Source organism: Camellia sinensis, chromosome 13, assembly GCF_055761805.1.
Source record: "Camellia sinensis isolate YWXY chromosome 13, ASM5576180v1, whole genome shotgun sequence".
In the NCBI taxonomy this organism is placed as follows: Eukaryota; Viridiplantae; Streptophyta; class Magnoliopsida; order Ericales; family Theaceae; genus Camellia; species Camellia sinensis.
Genome location: NC_138973.1, coordinates 15122904 through 15142904, shown reverse-complemented (window position 1 = coordinate 15142904; position 20001 = coordinate 15122904).

The following is a 20001-nucleotide window of genomic DNA, read 5'->3' as shown; positions in this document are numbered from 1 at the left end:
GACCGCTGGAGGCAGAACTGACGCAGAAGTTATTAAGAGCTTCCAGCAGTCAGACTTTTATAAGCACGAAATGGCTGAGTACTGGGGCAGTGGCTGGAAGATGTTCAAACGTAGAGCTGAAGAGCTATTCCCAGACTTAGACCTTAGTAGCGTAACGATTAGCGAAGACGATGTGGCCCAAACCCCCCTGGATGAGGGCATTGAAGAAGAAGACCTCCTCTCCAGTGAGGAGGAGTAACTGAGGAGGAAGGAGAAAGAGATACTTTGTTGTTTTTTTTTTGTGTTTTTTTTTTTTGAAGTGTTGTAATGAACTTTTTGTACATGAATTGCTAATGAATAAAATTTCAGTTGTGCTTGTCCTTTGTCATTTGATTGTTTCTGCAGTGCTGTAATGAACTTTTTTTTTGTCATGTGATTGTTTCTGCTTGTGGATCTGAGATGAATGAGGCGTAGGCGAAGTGTGTGTAGAACTCCACAATGCAGAGTGAGATTTAAAATGATAAGCCTGTGAAATTTGAAATGTAATAAAATGATAAGCCTGTGAAATTTAAAATGTAACAAAATGGTAAGAACGTCTTTGGAATTTGACTAAGCAAAGAGTGGTGTGAAGACTTGGACCTGGAATTGTGACTAAGTGTGTTTATTAATTCTACGAGTATGAAGTTTTGCATGGGTGGTTTTGACCGAGCCCTACATGTTAGGTCTGGCCGAGTGCTTCACACTCAGTCCGGATGGGGCTTTCAGCGTTCGGTCTGGCTGAGAGTGTTAACGGTCGGACTGCCCGAGGCTGCTCATGCTCAGTCTGGCTGAGGCATTTAGTGCTCAGTCTGGTGAGGCTTTAAGTGCTCAGTCTGGCTGAGGCTTTTAGTGCTCAGTCTGGCTGAGGCTTGTAGCGCTCAGTCTGGGTGAGGCTTTAAGTGCTCAATCTGGCTGACGCTTTTAGTGCTCAGTCTGGCTGAGACTTGTAGCGCTCGATCTGGGTGAGGCTTTAAGTGCTCAGTCTGGCTGAGGCTTGCAGTGCTCAGTCTGGCTGACGCTTTTAGTGCTCAATCTGGCTGAGGCTTGTAGCGCTCGGTCTGGGTGAGGCTTTAAGTGCTCAATCTGGCTGAGGCTTTAAGTGCTTAGTCTGGCTGACGCTTTTAGTGCTCAGTCTGGCTGAGGCTTGTAGCGCTCGGTCTGGGTGAGGCTGTAAGTGCTCAGTCTAGCTGAGGCTTGCAGTGCTCAGTCTGGCTGACGCTTTTAGTGCTCAGTCTGGTTGAGGCTTGTAGCGCTCGGTCTGGGTGAGGCTTTAAGTGCTCAATCTGGCTGAGGCTTTGAGTGCTCAGTCTGGGTGAGGCTTTTAATGCTGCAAATAAGAATGTTACTGAGACACACATAGATAGCTGAGATATATAATCAAGAAGTTACATTGCGTGGGGGAATATCAAGAATGTGTGAATTTCCCGAAAAGAAAATACAATAACTGAGCAATACAAAAATAGGAGCTTATTGAAAGTAACGTTTAAGGTGTTCGGCGTTCCATGGGTGGGGGAGGTCTCGACCTTCCATGTCCTGAAGTCGGTAAGTGCCTGGTCGGGGTCAGGCTTTCACAATGTAAGGTCCCTCCCACTTGGCTGCCAATTTACCCTCAGTCGGATTTTTGGTAGCAAGAGTTGCTTCTCTCAAGACAAGATCCCCTACAACGAACTCCCTTGGTCGGACCTTGCGGTTGTAGTGTGTTCTCATTTTCTGTTGGTATGAGGCCAGTCGGACAGCGGTGGTCTCTCTGAGTTCTTCAATTAGGTCGAGGTCAGCCTGACGGAGTTCTTCGATTAGTGCTGGATCCGGATGTGAAACCCTGGGAGTAGGCAAACCGACTTCTACTGGGATGACCGCCTCAGCGCCGTATGCTAAGCGGAAAGGGGTTTCCCCAATGGGAGTCCGAGTTGTAGTTCGATAAGCCCAGAGTACATTCGGTAGCTCCTCAGCCCAAAGTCCCTTAGCAGCTTCTAGCTTAGTTTTGATGATCTTCAGGAGAGAGCGGTTGGTGACCTCAACTTGGCCATTGGCCTGGGGATGGCCAGGGGATGAGAAACAAGGTTGAATCTAGAGGTCGGCACAGAACTTCCTGTAGTTGGTGTTGTCAAATTGTTTACCGTTGTCGGAGATGATGGCCTGAGGAATGCCAAACCTGCAAACGATCGACTGCCAGATGAACTTGGTTGTGTTCTGCTCGGTGATGGTGGCAAGGGGTTCTGCCTCTACCCACTTGGTGAAGTAATCAATGGCGACGATTGCGAACTTGGTCTGGCCTCGGCCAGTAGGGAGTGGACCGACTAAGTCGATCCCCCATTTGGCGAACGGATAAGGGTTGCAAAGTGTGATCAACTCTGTGGGGGGGTGCATGGGGGATGTTGGCAAAACGTTGACACTTATCACATTTGAGCACGAAATCGGTCGCATCACGATTAAGAGTGGGCCAGAAATAACCAGTACGGAGTATCTTGTGGGCCAGGGACTTGCCGCCCGAGTGATTGCCGCAAATCTCCTCATGAATTTCTTGCATCACATAAGTTGCTTGAGTCGGATTGAGGCACCGCAGATAGGGGCGTGAGAAACCACGTTTGTACAAGATGCCGTCGACAAGGATGTAATTGGACGATCGTGCCCTGACTTTGGCGGCTTGCTGGTGGTCATCTGGAAGTTCCCCCGCTGTCAGAAATTGAAGGATGTCCGACGCCCAAGGGATGGGCTCATTTTGGAGGAATTGTACTTCATGCTGGTCGGGGGAAATGGCGGGGTGGGATAGGTATTCGAGGCAGACACCACTGTTGAGGGCGAACTGGTCTACGGAAGCCAACTGGGCCATCTCATCTGCTTTAGAGTTCTCCTCCCGAGGAATGTGCTTGATGTGGAAGGTATTGAAGAGGCGAACAAGGGGAAGTGCAAGATCCCTGTAAGTCCGCATTGTGCCTTCCTTGGCGTCGAATTCGCCCGTGATCTGTCCGATGATGAGCTGAGAGTCACTGAGTACTCGGATGTAGCTGACACCAATGTCCCTGGCTAGGCGAAGGCCCGCTATCAGTGCCTCATATTCGGCCTCATTGTTACTAGCCTCAAACAAGAAACGGAGCGCACATTTGAAATAACCACCCTCAGGGCTGGTGAGAATGAGGCCAGCCCCACTACCTTGCCTGCGGGATGATCCGTTGACGTTGAAAGTCCAAGAGTGAGGGTCTTCTGGCTCGATTGGAGCTGACAGGGGTGGAGAGGCAGTGGTTGGGATAGGATTAGTGAATTTCGAGATGAAGTCGGCGATAGCCTGTCCCTTAATTGCTGTTCGAGGCCGTAAGAGATGTCAAACTGGCTGAGTTCCACCGACCACTGCATAAGTCTGCTGAAAAGTTCTGGTTGCTGCATGACCTTTTTCAAGGGTTGGTCGGTGAGGACCACTATGGGATGGGCTTGGAAGTAAGGGCAGAGTCGTCTAGAGGTGGTGACCAAGGCCAAGGATAATTTTCCTAACAGGGGGTAATTCTGCTCTGCTCCCCTGAGAGCCCGACTGATGTAGTAGACCGATCGTTGGACAGAGTCGTCTTCCCTGATAAGAGGTGCACTGACTGCGGTGCTTGAGATGGATAAATAGAGGAAGAGGGACTTGCCCGTAATCGCTTGTGAAAGGAGAGGTGAATTGGCCATGCACTGCTTTAACTGCTAAAAAGCCTCTTCAGATTCAGTTGTCCATTCAAAAGTTTGCCAAAGAACTTTGAAGAACGGTAGGCACTTATCTGTTGCGCGGGAAATGAAACGGTTGAGGGTTGCAACTCGGCAAGTGAGTCTTTGAACCTCCTTGACCGTCCTGGGAGACTCCATCTCAATCAAGGCCTTGATCTTTTCAGGGTTAGCTTCAATGCCCCGCTGACTGACCATAAAACCCAGAAACTTCCCAGATCCTACGCCGAAGGCGCACTTCTCTGGGTTGAGCTTCATTTGGTACTTGCGTAGCGTGCACGAAGGTCTCCCGCAGGTCGATCAGGTGATCAGTGGAGAGTTTGCTCTTGACTAGCATGTCGTTGATGTATACTTCCATATTCCAACCTATTTGGTGATGGAAAACGGCATTGACCAACCGTTGGTAGGTGGCCCCAGCGTTCTTCAATCCGAATGGCATTACTTGGTAATGGTAGGTACCTCGGTCGGTGATGAAGGATGTATGTTCTCGATCGGACGGGTGCATCAGGATTTGGTTGTAGCCAGAGAAAGCATCCATGAAGCTGAGCATTTGATGACCGGTCGTGACATCGACCAGCAGATCTATGCGGAGCAGAGGATAGCTGTCTTTGGGGCAAGCTCGGTTCAGGTCAGAGTAATCGACACAAAGTCGCCATTTGCCATTGTTCTTGCGGACGAGGACCACGTTTGACAACCATTTAGGGTAATCGACATTTTTGATGAATTGAGCCTCAAGGAGTTTGTCAACCTCTGCGGCTATAAGAGTATTGCGCTCCGGATGAAAGATGCGCTGTTTCTGGCGGTAAGGTCAGAAATGAGGTTCAATGCTGAGGCGATGAGTTATGAAAGAAGGGTCGATGCCTGGCATATCTGAATGAGTCCAGGCAAATACATCATTGTGCTCGGTCAAAAGGGCAGTAAGGTCGGCCTTAGCTTGGGGGGATAGCTGGCTGCCGATCTTAGCAGTTTTTATTCGGTTGGTGGGATCGATGGGAATCTCAATGAGCTCCTCCACCGGTTCGCCTCTGACCAGCTCGTCCTCATCTCGGGCGTCAAGTCCGTCAATGATCATGGCCTCCTTCAGCTTGACTTCCTTGAGTGAAGCGACATAACATTCCCTGGCTATGGTCTGCTCTCCCCGTACTATCCCGACCCCCTGGTCGGTGGGAAACTTTATGGCGAGGTGGTAGGTTGAAGTGATAGCTTGGAAAGCGTTGAGGGCGGTGCAACCGAGGATGATGTTGTAGGCAGAGGGACAGTCGACCACAAGGAAGGTGAGTAACTTGGTAGTCTGCCGTGGGTATTCGCCAATAGTGATGGGGAGGTCGATGGAGCCGATGGAGGTTACCCGGTCGCCAGTGAAACCGACCAAGGGGGTTTGGAGGGGGAACAAGCTTTCCTTCCCAATTTTGAGCTGGCGGAAGCAACTGAGGAATATGATGTCTGAGGAACTGCCGTTGTCGATGAGAACCCGTCTGACCTTATAGTGGGAGAGAAGGGCAGAAATGACGAGGGGGTCATCATGAGGATAACGGATGCCTGTACAATCGGCGTCCGTGAAGGTGATGGGCTCTGTCCACTGCTTGGGCTGCTTGGAAGGTCGGTCTACCGTGTCCACTGCTTTGTCCGAGCCTTGCCTTATTTTCCTGAGCTCTGCCTTCTGAGTGGAGCGGGATGGTCCGCCACAAGCGAGGCCACCAGAAATGACTCGGATTTCACCAACTGGCGGAGGGGGATTACCTGGGGGCCGAGGCTGTTGTGGAAGGCGGTCATGGCCTTGGTCAGGTTGGGCTGGCTGCCGAGGTGGGGTACGTCGGCGGTTGTTCCTAAGGGGCTCGGTTCTTTGCCTCTGTTATGGGAGGGTGTCCGTGAACCGGCTGAGACGCGCTTGACGAATGAGGGTTTCGACTTGATCCTTGAGGTTGATGCAGTCATCAGTGTTATGGCCGTGGTCTTGGTGGAAGCGACAATATTTGGACTGGTCTTTCCGGTTGGAAGGGGTTCGTGAAGGCAGAGGCTATTTGAGGGGGTAATCCCGTTGGATTTGGTGGAGGACTTGTTCCATGGGAGAGTTGAGGGGCGTGTACCGCTCGAACTGACTGGGCGGTCGGGCCGGTGTCGACCGGTCTGTGCTAGGAGGTCGGTCGGGATATTGGGGCGTTTGGCTGTTATACTGGGTGTTTCTGGGTTTCGAGTCTTTTCTTTTTTCTCTGGGGGTCGAATTTTTGGATATTGGATCCTGCCGAGCGGCTAGTGAATCTTCGGCATTTATATACTTCTGGGCCTTGGATAATAGGGCTGCCATGGAGGTCAGGGGGTTTTTGGAGAGGGAGAAAAGGAAATCGGACGATCGTAGTCCGGCCATGAAAGCCGTGAGGATGACCTTATCGTCATTCTCCGCTACTTGTAGGGCTTCGGTGTTGAAGCGGGTAACGAAGCTGCGCAGCGACTCCCCCTCGGTCTGACGGATATTGAGGAGTTGGGTTGTAGGGCGGCGTTGGCGCTGGGCTCCGATGAAATGGCTGAGGAAGGAGTCGCTGAGATGCTGGAAAGTGGAGACAGAGTCCGCTGGTAACTAACTGAACCACAGTCGAGCTGACCCCTTCAGTGTCACGGGGAAAGCCCGACACATGATCTCGTCAGGGAAGGCATTGAGGATCATGAGGGTACGGTAGGTCTCCAGATGGTCGACTGGGTCCGTCGTGCCGTCAAAGGAGTCAATGGTGGGCATCTTGAACTTGGCGGGCAAGGGTTTGTCCCGGATGGAGGCAACAAATGGTGAATTTGCCGTGGTAGAAGGTTTATGTTGAATATTCTGCATGACCCCTTAGAGTTGGAGCTTCATTGCGCGGAGCTCAGCGTCCCAGAAAGGAACGTGGTCACCATGGTCAGTCAATGGAGGCTGGACGTTGCTAGCCTCCCCTTCAGGGGCTGGTGCTACAACCGACGGGTGTGGGGGTGGTGGTGGATTTATATGTGGGTGGAGAGGTTGCAAACCTTCAAAGTTGGGTGGATGGAGTTGTGGAGCAGTATGGCTCGGGGCTCTTTCTTGGTTGGGGGCAATATCTGGAGGTGGATGAGGAGGCATTGGAAGGTTCCTTTGGAGTAAAGCATTTATCAAGGCCTGGTTTTGCTCGGCCATGCGGTTAATGCTGTTGGTAAGCTCGATAAAATACTGTGGTGGGTTGTTTGGATTGGGGGGGTCGGCTTGATGGTCGGCGGCATTATTGTGAGAAACCATGGATCTAGTCGTGACCATGCACTTTGACAGGTAGGAGAAAAAGGTGGTTGGAATAGGGCCTCCGGCGACAGTGAACACAACTGGCGCGAGGAGCAAAGCGTTCCCACAGACGGCGCCAACTGTTGATACAGTTTATCCTTGGTGAATGGAGCGAACTGGTCCAAGCTCCTCAAGTCCAAGCCCAAATGATCGAGCCCACCGGCGACCCTGCAAACAAGTTCAATGGGGAACGGGGTAGTCTCCCAGTGAACCCTCCGACGATCAAGTTAGGAAGAGAAGTAGAGTATATGGGAGAAAATTAGAGATAGAAAGCTTAACCTTTTTCTTGTCTACAACGTTCACTTATATCCTTTGGCAATCATTTCGTTGTCCCTTCCGACCTGCTCTCCTTGCCGAAAGCCTATGCTGTAGTTTACCTTGCTCAGGGTAAGGGGGTCCTGTTCCGGCGGAGAGGTGTTGTCGTAATAAATGCTGTGATGGGCTGCATTAATGGTGATGTGCAGTGGCAATAACTTTGCAGATCTTTGTTTGCTGATGTGACTCGTCCTTCACCCGCCACGTGTCTGAATGCCGTTGGTTCTTGATGCCATATTGGATTCCAGCTGTTCTGGACTCCATCGGCTGGGTTATGCATTGGGCCTCGAATGATGGGCTCGGGTTGCTTATAGTGGTTCATGGCCTTTGTGGGCCTGTCCATGTCAATTTTAATTATTTTTTTTGTTTGTTTTTTTATTTTTATTTTATCTTCAATAGACTTTTCACTTGTGTTACTTGTTTAAAATGCTTAATTAAAATATCAATGTGAAGGATACGTAATCAAAACACATAATCGATCATAAAAAGTGCAATGATATGCTGAGATTTATTTTAAATTTAAGCCTTCTATAACTAGGTTTAATTTCAACCTTTTTATTATATTTCTATAAATCATTCTGTATTTAGTATTGCAGTAATTAGATTGTTTGTTAATCTTTGTATTTTTCAGTTGAGAGAAATTATTATGATTGTTTTTATTCGTTCCAAAAAAAAAAAAAAAAAAATGGTTTAATTGTATTTAATTGATATCCATCAAATTGACTGCAATTATTTGTTTATTCTACACTTATGGATGATTTTTTTTATTTTAAAAAAAACAGATAATTTTCCCCCGTATCTTTCATAGGTATCCTTTCTTATATAATGTTCAAAATTTATTATTATTATTATTTTTAAATTCTAAACCTACAACTGTTTATATAAAAAGAATATTAGCCTGGTAAAGAACAATTAGAGTAGCTCAACCTCTTGTAGGATGAGGATATCATCAGTGATGACATTAGCCTTCAAAATTAAGTATATGCTTGTGTGATTACTCTCACTGAGTTTCCTTGACCATCATCCAAAGCTATAATTACCCACTAACTTCTCAGTTTCTATAACATTGAGGGCTGCTATATCAATTCTTAGGTGAAGAAAATAATAAATAATGTATAGTGGTTCTCTTTAAATATTTTATTTTTTTGGGTTAATTATACTAACACCATCTTAATTATTAATGAATATTATTATTCCTCTAATCTAAAAATCCGAATATATTGACCTGTCAATTATAAAAATCATACAAATCACCTTTTTCGAAAATGGTATTGAGAGAGTCAAAATGTACGAATTTAAAAATAAAGAAGATAAAAAATATTCCTCAATAATTAAGAGATTTTGAGGTAAATAACATTTTTTTTTCATGAGAGATGAGGACATCAATGACTGCATTGATGACTTAAGAACCATGCAATTTCTCTCTCATAAAACTTTCATCATAGTTAAATAAAGCCCATTGAGCTGCGACCAGAACCAAAAAATTGCAGCTCAAAAATCCTACCATGTATACCCTCTAAATAAATAAATAAATAATATCCTGCCATGTATTACTCCTATTTATATTAATTTATTCATTTTTTAAATTTTTTTGAAGAATTTACTTAAAAGAATTAATTGACATATTTTAATTTATGATTTTTTTTTTGGCAAAAATACATTATTTATTGATTCGATTAAAAGAGACATATTGAAAATGATAAATAATTTGAGACGGATGGAGTATAATGTCCTCAACGTATTTAATGAAGGGATAGAATAATTATTGTGCATTGGACGATGATTAATGTTAGTATAGATGTAAAAATTACAGTGAAATATATATATTAAAAAAAAAGAAAGTAAAGAGAAAAATAAAATATGTATTAAATTTTTTTTTTAAAAAAAATTCCCTAGTTCTTAACAAGTAAGCGGTAGTTAACAAGCCTCAAACAGAAAAATGATTTTACAAACATGTATTTTTGGGCACAAAAAAAGCCCCAAATAATTGAAATATATAAAACACTTTTTACTAATTTAAAAATAATTTCACCCAAACAAATTCTCAATTCGTCAAAATTTGAACTGCTTGTACTGGATCTTAAGAATGAATCTCCCGTAAGTTAGTTACCAGGTTAGATTTTGGCCCTGGCTTCCCTCCAGTTTAATGGTGTTGTTGAGCCCATGGAGGTCCACCACGGGTCTCATTTTGATAATTTGAACCGTGTAATGTGTAGAATTCGTCGAGTACTATATGTCTGTAAAAAATTACGTTGATTGGATATCGATAGTTACATGATCAAATCAGTTTTGTATAAAAAAAATAGATAGTGAAAAAATAAATGGTTGACAGAAAACTGATCTGATGAGAAAGCTATCGATATCCGATCAATGTAATTTTTTATAGACATATAATACTCGATAAGTTCTACATATTGAATAGTTCAGATTATTAAAATAAGACTCGTAATGAACTTCCACGAATCCAATAATATAACTGGAAACCACTGCCTAGATTTTCTAACATAAGATGTCAATTTTGCAACACATGAATCTCTTGACACATCTCTCAACTTTGACAATAATAACATAAGATGTCCATTTTGCAACACATGAATCTTTTGACACATCTCTCAACTTTGACAATAATTTTTTAAAATGCTTATTGGGTTTTTGAATAACATAATAGTAAGTCTTGATGAAACAATAAAACTTTTGTCCCATTCCTATTTTTATATGTTTTCACTCTATTTCTTGACAAGGCATGGAAAATTAGAAAGGTAATAAGACGGGTAGGAACGAGGCGATGTCAACGTAATTTTCACCACTGATCCTGAGAGACCATATTAAGGGATTGTGTGAAATGTTCTAAGCGTATTTTTTAATTTTATACGGAAAAATATATAAAAAAATAAAGAGATAATATGATAACAAAAAAAAAATGGTAAAAAATGTGCTATTTTAGGGGATGCCAGATAATCTAATATGATATAGGCTTGTTTTGGAAAGTTGGCTTTTAATCACTTTTTTTGATTTGTAGTAAAAATTAAAAGTTGGCTTTTTTGAATTTTTTATCGTTTGGGGAGTTGGTTTTTAGCCAATGGTGAAATTACAATTATACCCGTCATGGGTCAAAATGTGTTACACGGGTGGAGTTGTAAATATTTTAAACTAAATGGGGATAGTTTGGTCATTTTATTATGATTTGGCATCATAAACAAATATTAACTAAAAAAGTCAAAAGTAACTTTTTATCAACTTTTCAAATCATTTGTAAAGCCAAAAGTTTAGTTAAAAGTCAAAAAAATCACTTTTTACCATCTTTTCAAAATATCTCATAGTATAGATGATACAACACGTGATAGAAAATAATTGATGCATGAGTAATTGTTTGTTGAAAATATTAAAAAATGAGAGTTGTATATGAATACTTTGGTGTTTTATCAATAAATCTCATCTCACAAATAAGTATTCTAATTAGTTTTAAATTTTTTTATTGATCTGTTAAGTTTTATCAGTAGAGAGTTTATTTCCATGTGGTCCTATTTTTTATTTTGGTAGTGTTTTTGTATAAAGTTATACCATTTTATTAATATAACAGGTATAATGTGATACTCCAATATGATGTATTAATATGGCGCTTCAAAGATATGACACTTCAAAAAAAATTAAAACTCTTTAGTGTACTTTTTTTAAATGTGAAACGTGGCGGATATGATGTGACACTCTAAAACTTTTACTCTAAAAATAATAATAACTCATTAGTATACTTTTTTCAAACATAACAACGTGACAAGTATTATGTGACACTTCAAAAAAAAAAAAAAAACTACTTAGTGTATTTTTCTCAAACGTGACAATATGGCAGGTATGATGTAACACTTTAAAAAAAAAATACACTTCTCAGTATACTTTTTTTCAAACGTAACAATGTGACAAGTATGATGACACTCTAAAAAAATTAAAAATTCCTTAGTGTGCTTTTCCCAAACATGACAAGTGACACTCTAACGTGGTAGGTGTGATGTGACACTAAAAAAAAATTAAAATTTTTTTAATGTACTTCTTTCAAATGTGACGCTCTAACGTGACAGGTATAATGTGATACTAAAAAAACTTTTCAGTTTACTTTTTTCAAATATGACATTCCAATATGACAAGTAAATGAGTCATTACACATCTAAAAGGAAAGAAAAAAAAATATGAAACTATATGAATTATAAATTTAAAATATAAGACTAATTGATCAATCTAATTGATATAAGAGCGGCAGCGCGGGACAAAAAGTGACCCAAAAAAAAAAAAGGCAAATCAAATTTTGTCCCCCTCCCGTCTTTTTATTTGGACGGAATGAGATGATAGTCAAGAAAATCAAATTCTGTCCCCTGCTCATTTTTTTATTTGGACGGACTGAGGCAACAAATTATCATCCCTCTATGTGTGGCAATGTATAATTGTAATAAAAAAATAAAATAAAATGAAAGATTACTATTTTATGTGTCTTATGAAGACCTCATATATTGAGAATCAATGTCATTAAATGATTTTAGCTATATTATTTTCTACAAAACAATTTCATGGTCATACTATTTTCAACAATTTTTTTTAAAAATCATGGCTAATAATTTTTTTTTTAAATTTTTTATATAAAGATGAACACATCTAGATAAATATTATATAATGACAGGTATTGAATTATGAAAATCAAAACCCAAAAAACTTTAACTTGTTAAAGTTAATATATAAAGAGAGAAATACAGAGAAAATAATGTATCTATTGATGTTATTATTGATTGTATTATTGATACATATTATGTACATGGTTGGTCTCCTTTATATAGGAGATGTGGGTGGAGAGTAGGTGTAGTGGAGTAGGTGGAGTAGGTGGAGTTGTGTAGTGGAGTAGGTGAAGTGGAGGTGGAGTTGTGTAGTGGAGTAGGTGAAGTGGAGTAGTTTTAACAGCCACCCTCAAACTCAAGGAGGATAGACACAAACCAACTTGAGTTTGGAGAGAGTAACAAAACAGGAATCAATGTTGTGACAGTTTACAGGGTCATGTCGGACCGTTGTAGAGGCTAACCAGAATCAATGTCGGGATAGTTTATGGGGTCATGCCGGACCGTTGGAAAAGCTAACCGGAATCAATGTCGGGACAGTTTATGGGGTCATGCCAGACCGTTGTAAAAGCTAACCGGAATCAATGTCGGGACAGTTTATGGGGTCATGCCGGACCGTTGTAGAATACACTGTATGATGGTGTATATAGGCTGCCCAAATATATATATGTAGATATATATATCGAGCCCTCAAAAGTCGCACCCTCAAAAGGCGCGCCCACTGCATCAAAAGCCGTGCCCGACAGAAAGCATCGAGCGGCGAGCCATCAAAAGGCGCGCCAGACACGCGGCGATGCACGTGAGCGACAGAGCGGCGTGTCGGCCGCGTCGTCATTGTTGATATAAACCAATGCGGAGGCTGTGTAAACCAAACCAGGCTGAAACCTCTGAGCATTGTCATTCTGAAACATTTTGTAACCAACCCGTTCTGACATTACCAGTTGGAAATCGCTGCTTCTCTGAAACACTCATCAACCCAAAACATGGCTTCTTCTTCCCGTGGTCTACACACTCTCTTTCCAGACCTCAACGAGTCCACAAGAGAGATAACTGGTGCGGTTGCCCTTGAACCTCAACCAAGCGCCCCTGAGTTTGCGCCGTTGACCTTTTCTATGCGATCTGTGGAGCAAAGAATGGCAGCACAATCAGATATTGAGGCCAATCAGTATACATTGAAGTCATGTGTGGAGACGATGACGACAGTCACAAACTTGTCGCACCGGCTTCAAAGTAGGACAAATGAGGTGCAACAGTTAAACGCCCAACTGGCTCTGCTCCAGCGCATGTATAAGGATGCGCGAGCAGAAATATGTGTACTAAAGGTGGAAAACAAGGAGCTGAAGCGGAAGGCCACCGTGATGTTCTGATTTGGAGGTCCGCCATATGCTGCAGTGGAGGAGCAGGAGGGAGTGAACGTGCTCGGCGGCGCAGGAAACACAGAGGCAGCACTGTCAAGGGCCGCCCAGGACGGAGCCAAGAAGAAAAGACCGGCGGAAGAGGCGAAGAAGTGAGGTCGGTGGGTGGCCGTCTGCAGAAAAGAAAACAAATCTTTTGTTGTTGTGATGGTGGTCTTTGTTGTTGTTGGTGTTGGTTTTTTTTTTTTTTTTTGTGTGTTTTGGTGTAGAAATGTGATCGGGGTTGAACCCTGTCATGAATAAAACAAGTTTTTTTTTTTTTTTTGTGCAAATCATATGGCAGGAAGGACATAATACGGAGCAGAAATAATAATGGAAAAAAAGATTAAAAATAAAGTGAAAGAAAAAATAAAAAAAGAAAGAAATAATAATAATATATTTGAAATCAAAACGAGATAGTGAGGGACAAAGGAGATTGGTTCACGTGGATTTCTTGGCCGACGGTTTTGTTAAAACCTGCAATGGTGGTTGGTATTTTTTATTTATTTTTTATTTTTTTAATAATAATAATAATATATTAATGGCGAAAGCATGTGCCCTGGTGGGTTGGAAAGTGAAAAAATGAGAGAGAGAGAGAGTGGGGTACATGATGATGATGATGATAATAATAATAAAACGAATAAAAAAAAAATTGGTTTTGTGCAATGTTGTGGCTTTATTCAAAAAGTGAAAACTTTGTCCCTGAGTTGATAGAATTATGTAGAGAGAGAGAAAGAGCAGCAGCACCGTTGGCCTGGCTAGAGAGAGAGCTCATGCATGCGTGTATCTGTGTGTGATAGGAGAGAGAGAGAGGTGCCGAGAGGGAGAAGAGACAGTTCTGAACAGCCACCCTGCTCCCGTGTCTGTCTTTTTTTTTTTTTTTTTTTTTTTTTTTTTTTTTTTTTGCAGATGATGATCAACAGTGCTCCAAAACCAGAGAGAGAGAGAGAGATGGGTTGGGTCTGTGTTGTCTATCTGTGTGGAAGGTTGTGTGTGGATCAAGGCCCTCTCCCCATGTACATCGAGAGAGAGAGAGAGAGAGACCGTGTCTTGCATGGTTGAGAGAGTGCATGTGTATGGATCTTCCCTCAAAACCGTGTGTGTGTATGCATGGTGCATGGGCTGTGTGTGTGTGGTAGTGTGAATGGTGTGTAGCTTTATGTGTGGTGTGTGTGTGTATTGAAAACTCCAGCGGGCAGCGAAGGCAATGTTGCCGGCCGGCGTAGCTGGTGATAGAGTAACCGGAGGTGGAGTGGCCGGTGGTGGAGCTGAAACCGGCAGAGCGGACACCACAGGAGGTGTGGCCGGAGATTGACCTCCAATGCCGGCGACGACAATGCAGATAAAGCTACAACATAGATGGACCTGCGATCCATATCCACGGCCTCACTGGTGTGAAGGTGTTGATTATTCCTTCAGAGAGACAAGAGTTCAGTTCAGTTATGGAATTTGTGGCAGCGGAGTGAAGGTATGTGTAGAGGTCCGGCGGGCGGCCAAGGCGAGGCTGCCGCCCGCCGGTGAAGCAGAATGACTAGGTTGTTAACCTAGCTCTGATACCATGTTAAAATTAATATATAAAGAGAGAAATACAGAGAAAATAATGTATCTATTGATGTTATTATTGATTGTATTATTGATACATATTATGTACATGGTTGGTCTCCTTTATATAGGAGATGTGGGTGGAGAGTAGGTGTAGTGGAGTAGGTGGAGTAGGTGGAGTTGTGTAGTGGAGTAGGTGAAGTGGAGGTGGAGTTGTGTAGTGGCGTAGGTGAAGTGGAGTAGTTTTAACACAACTGATTAACCGCGACAAAATGGAACTGATTGGATCCATGATCATCTATCCCTTGTGTACCAGCTGCTTATATGTATCCAAGAGAAGACATATAGGTCATACTCAACCTTATTTAAAAGGATATTGCTATTTTAGTTCAAAAATTGTATATATTTTTTAAACTCAATGATGTAAAGAGAAAAAATAAGTGTGAGTAAGTTTTTTTTTTTTTTTTTTTTTTTTTTTTTTTTTTTTTGAGTTGGATTAAGAATATTATTGTTGCCTTATTTTTAAATGCGTCAAACCAATCTTTTGTAATACTAGGTATGTTTGACTTAGATTAATCTCTTTTTTTTTTTTTTAATGAATAAAACAAAAGGATGACTTGCTTTATATTTTTAACATTTTATTTTCTTCTAATATATAAAGGATTTGGATTGTCATGAAATTTGGATGAAGTCATAAAACTTAACTCAAACCTATAGGGAAAGTCTATAGTACATTTTGTATAAAAAATGTACGGTACATACAAAATCAATGGTTAGGATTGAGCCACATCATTAAAAGTGACCTGCTAAACAGGTCACTTTTTATAGTTATGAGCTAAAATCATATTTCTTCATAACTATAATCAAATTGATCATAACTTAGCTATAACTACATCTCATAACCAACACCATTTTGTTCATAACTAATATCACATATTTCATAACCACATCTCATAACCAACACCATTTTAGTCATAACTAACATCACATATTTCATAATCATAATCACATATCTCATAACCAACACCACTTTGATCATAACAAATATCACATATCTCATAACTATTGATCACATATCTCATAACCACATCTCATAACCAATCCCTTTGAGTCATAACCAACATCACATATCTCATAACCACTAGTCACATATCTCATAACCAACACCTTTTTGTCATAACTAATATCACATATCTCATAACCACTAATCACACATCTCATAACTACTACCCACATATATCATAACCACATCTCATAACCAATCCCTTTGAGTCATAACCAACATCACATATCTCATAATTACTAGTTACATATCTCGTAACCAACACCTTTTTGTCATGACCAATATCACATATTTCATAACCACTAATCACATATCTTATAATTAACACCTTTTTGCTTATAACCACATCACTTTGATCATAACCAACATCACATATCTCATAACTACTAGCCACATATCTAATAACCAACATCACATATCTCACAATCACTAGTCACATAACCAATATCTCATAACTCATAACCATTAATACATATAGCATAACCACACCCTTTGACACCACTTTGCTCATAACCATTACTCACATATCTCATAACCACTAACACATGTAGCATAACCAAATACCCTTTGACACCACTTTGCTCAAACCATTACCCACATATCTCATAACTACTAACACATATAGCATAACCAAATACCCTTTGACAGCACTTTGCTTATAACCAATACTCACATATCTCATAACCACTCATAACTATTACCCACATATCTCATAACCACTAACACATGTAGCATAACCAAATACCCTTTGACACCACTTTGCTCATAACCATTACCCATATATCTCATAACCACTCATAACCATTACCTACATATCTCATAACCACTAACACATATAGTATAACCAAACACCCTTTGACACCACTTTACTCATAACCATTACCCACATATCTCATAACCACTCATAACCATTACCCACATATCTCATAACCACTAACACATATAGCATAACCAAACACCTTTTGACACCACTTTGCTCATAACCATTACTCACATATCTCATAACCACTCATAACCATTATCCACATATCTCATAACCACTAACACATATACCATAACCAAACATCCTTTGGCACTACTTTACTCATAACCATTACCCACATATCTCATAACCACTAACACATATAACATAACCAAACACCTTTTGACACCACTTTGCTCATAACTATTACCCACATATCTCATAACCACTCATAACCATTACCCACATATCTCATAACCACTAACACATATAGCATAACCAAACACCTTTTGACACCACTTTTGTCACGACCCAAACCCGGCCCTATGGGTTTAGCACCGTAACCGGCCAGTAATCCGAGATTACCGAAGGCCTGCCTAACAGTAATACAGTAAAACAGAGTACAGGGCCTGGCGGAAGCCAATACAGTAATTAAATAGTGTCCATTGAGCTGTGGCAGTCTGTATGCCAAAAAGATTTTTCATACATTTATACATAAACAGTACAGAGCAGTATACACAATATTTACAATCATTCAGACTAGGGACTCAACCCTATATAACAGTACAGTAACACTCGGTCTATACAGAACAGTAAAACAGTACAGAAGGGGGAATTGTAAAAGACCCCTAAGCCTTAACAGATAGGCTCGGAACCTCGCAGTGAGGCACATAGGCTGGCTTGACAAAACTGGAGTTACCCTGACGCTCCTAGCTGCGGTCTGGTGCCTGTACACCTACATATATATATAAACAGTGAGCTAAAGCCCAGTGAATAACATAATGCGTAAAGGGGTTTAGAATGAATGTCCTTACGGTAATGAAAACAGTTCAATTCAATCAGTATTTCAGTTGTTCAGTACAGTAAACAGTCATATGTGGTACATCCATTAGCATAACAGTAACAGTAGGTCTTAAAAGACCGAACAGTAATGATGGCCATCAGTCAGTAAACAGTAGTGGTTCCACGAGGGAACCGACAGAGATTTCTGTCTCAGTAACAGTAAACAGTAGGTACTAAGGATGCCACAGTACAGTTCAGAAATAAAGGACATACATTCATTCAGTAATACCAGTTCAGTAAACAGTTCAGTTCAGTATTCAAAAGGTATCAGTTGAACATATCTTTACACAATTGTTACTCACAGAGTTCTGGGCTACAGTATGCTAGAGCGTGTCTCCCCAGTTGCCAACCCTACACAGTTCACAGGTTGAACACACACTAAGCTACACAGTTAGGAAAGATTAACAACTTAATCCCTAATGCCTCGGTGTGTTCTACATCTATATCCTCAACAAGATGTCTTAAACTAGGCCTAAGAATGCCTAGGATGGGATGAGGATGCAAAGATGTACACTTAAAAGCATTTTCAGAAAAACAGAGTTCCGCTCGAGCTCAGGTTTCCCCGCTCGAGCGGCAATGCAACAAAGGTACACGCTCGAGCGTAAACATTCCCGCTCGAGCGTACTGTAAAAGTACTGGGTGGGTGAAATCTACGCTCGAGCTCCCAGTCCTCTGCTCGAGCGGACTGCAAAACAGTGCAGAGAGATGCTGGATGCTCGGATTCCACGCTCGAGCGGCACTTCCCCCGCTCGAGCGGAAGTGCGAAATCTGGAAAACCCAGATTGCACCTCCAAGCTCCAAAACCAAGTTCAAAAGCATCAAAACTCGACCTCTTGGGCTAAATTTCCAGAAAACACATGTAAACTCATAGTTAAACATGATTCAAAACTCAATTTGAGAAATCAAAGCCCAAGGGTGTTTTATTCAAACCCGATTTCAAACCATTTTCCAAGGACAATCCTCAAACATGACATGCATGATCTTTAAATCATTTTCAAAGCTTTAATGCTGTTTCAAAAGAGCTCAAACCTTCAAAAACAAGACGAACTCATACAGTATGACCAGAAGATGGACATGCATGTGAGGTATTATGAACTACAACCTCAAAACTCTAATATATGTACATGCATGCAACAATCAAGCTTCAATTCAACAACAACGAACCAAAACAAGACTTAGTTCTACAATGAAGCATGAATCATGCAAGAACAACTCAAGGACACCATTAAGATGATGAATGATCTACCTTAGGTGTAGAATTAGAAGTGAGGGAGCTCAAATAGGCAGATACACTTCAATTTCAAGCAATTCTTCAAGCTGACTAAGCCAAACCCCCAAGAACAATTCTATTCTCTCCCTCTCTCCCTCAAGGTCGGTGATGTGCTCAAAATGAGCTGAAGAAATGTTTTGATAAAGCATACACAAGGCTCAAATATGAGTAAACAAAGGCCCCACTAGATGGCAAAAGTGTAATTACGTCAAACTCTTTAATTAGCTTATTTTAATCTAATTTAATCATACCCAATCAGTTTTCAGGTGAATACACCATAAAATCACATTAATTACGAGGGTCATGGAACATCAATCGGTTTCTAATTCGGCCGCCGATAAGGCCTTCAATTAACAGTTTAAACATATAAGCATGAACAGATAATCATACAGTCAAACAGATAGAATGCAATTTAACTAACATATACTCAATCAATTCGGTTTCCAATTTCAGTCAGTCAGTTCAGTACTTTAATCAGTTCAATTATCAGTCATAATCAATTCAGTTTAACGATAATCGATGGTTATCGGTAATCAATCAGTCATAAGTCGGTAAACAGTATGAGGGTTGTTACAGTCTCCCCTCCTTATAAGGAGTTTAGTCCTCTAAACTCGAGTTACCTTCATTCTGGAAGAAAACAGGATTCAGAGGAAACAGTTCAGGATATCGTTTGGCCATGTCATCTTCCCTTTCCCAAGTGGCATACACGCCACCGTGGTTTTGCCAGTCAACTTTCACTAACGGGATCTCTTTGTTCCTCAGTTTCTTGATTCGTCTGTTTACAATCTGTATAGGCCGTTCCTCGTAAGTGTAGTCATCACTCAACACTACGTGGGTAGGCTCTATTACATGGAAGGGATCCCGGAGATAACCTCTTAACATAGAAATGTGGAAAACATTATGCATGTGTTCCATTTCAGGAGGAAGCGCAACTTGATACGCCACCGGATTGATTTTCTCGATAATCTCATACGGTCCGACATATCTCGGCGCTAACTTGCCTTTGACTCCAAAACGAGTCTGGCCT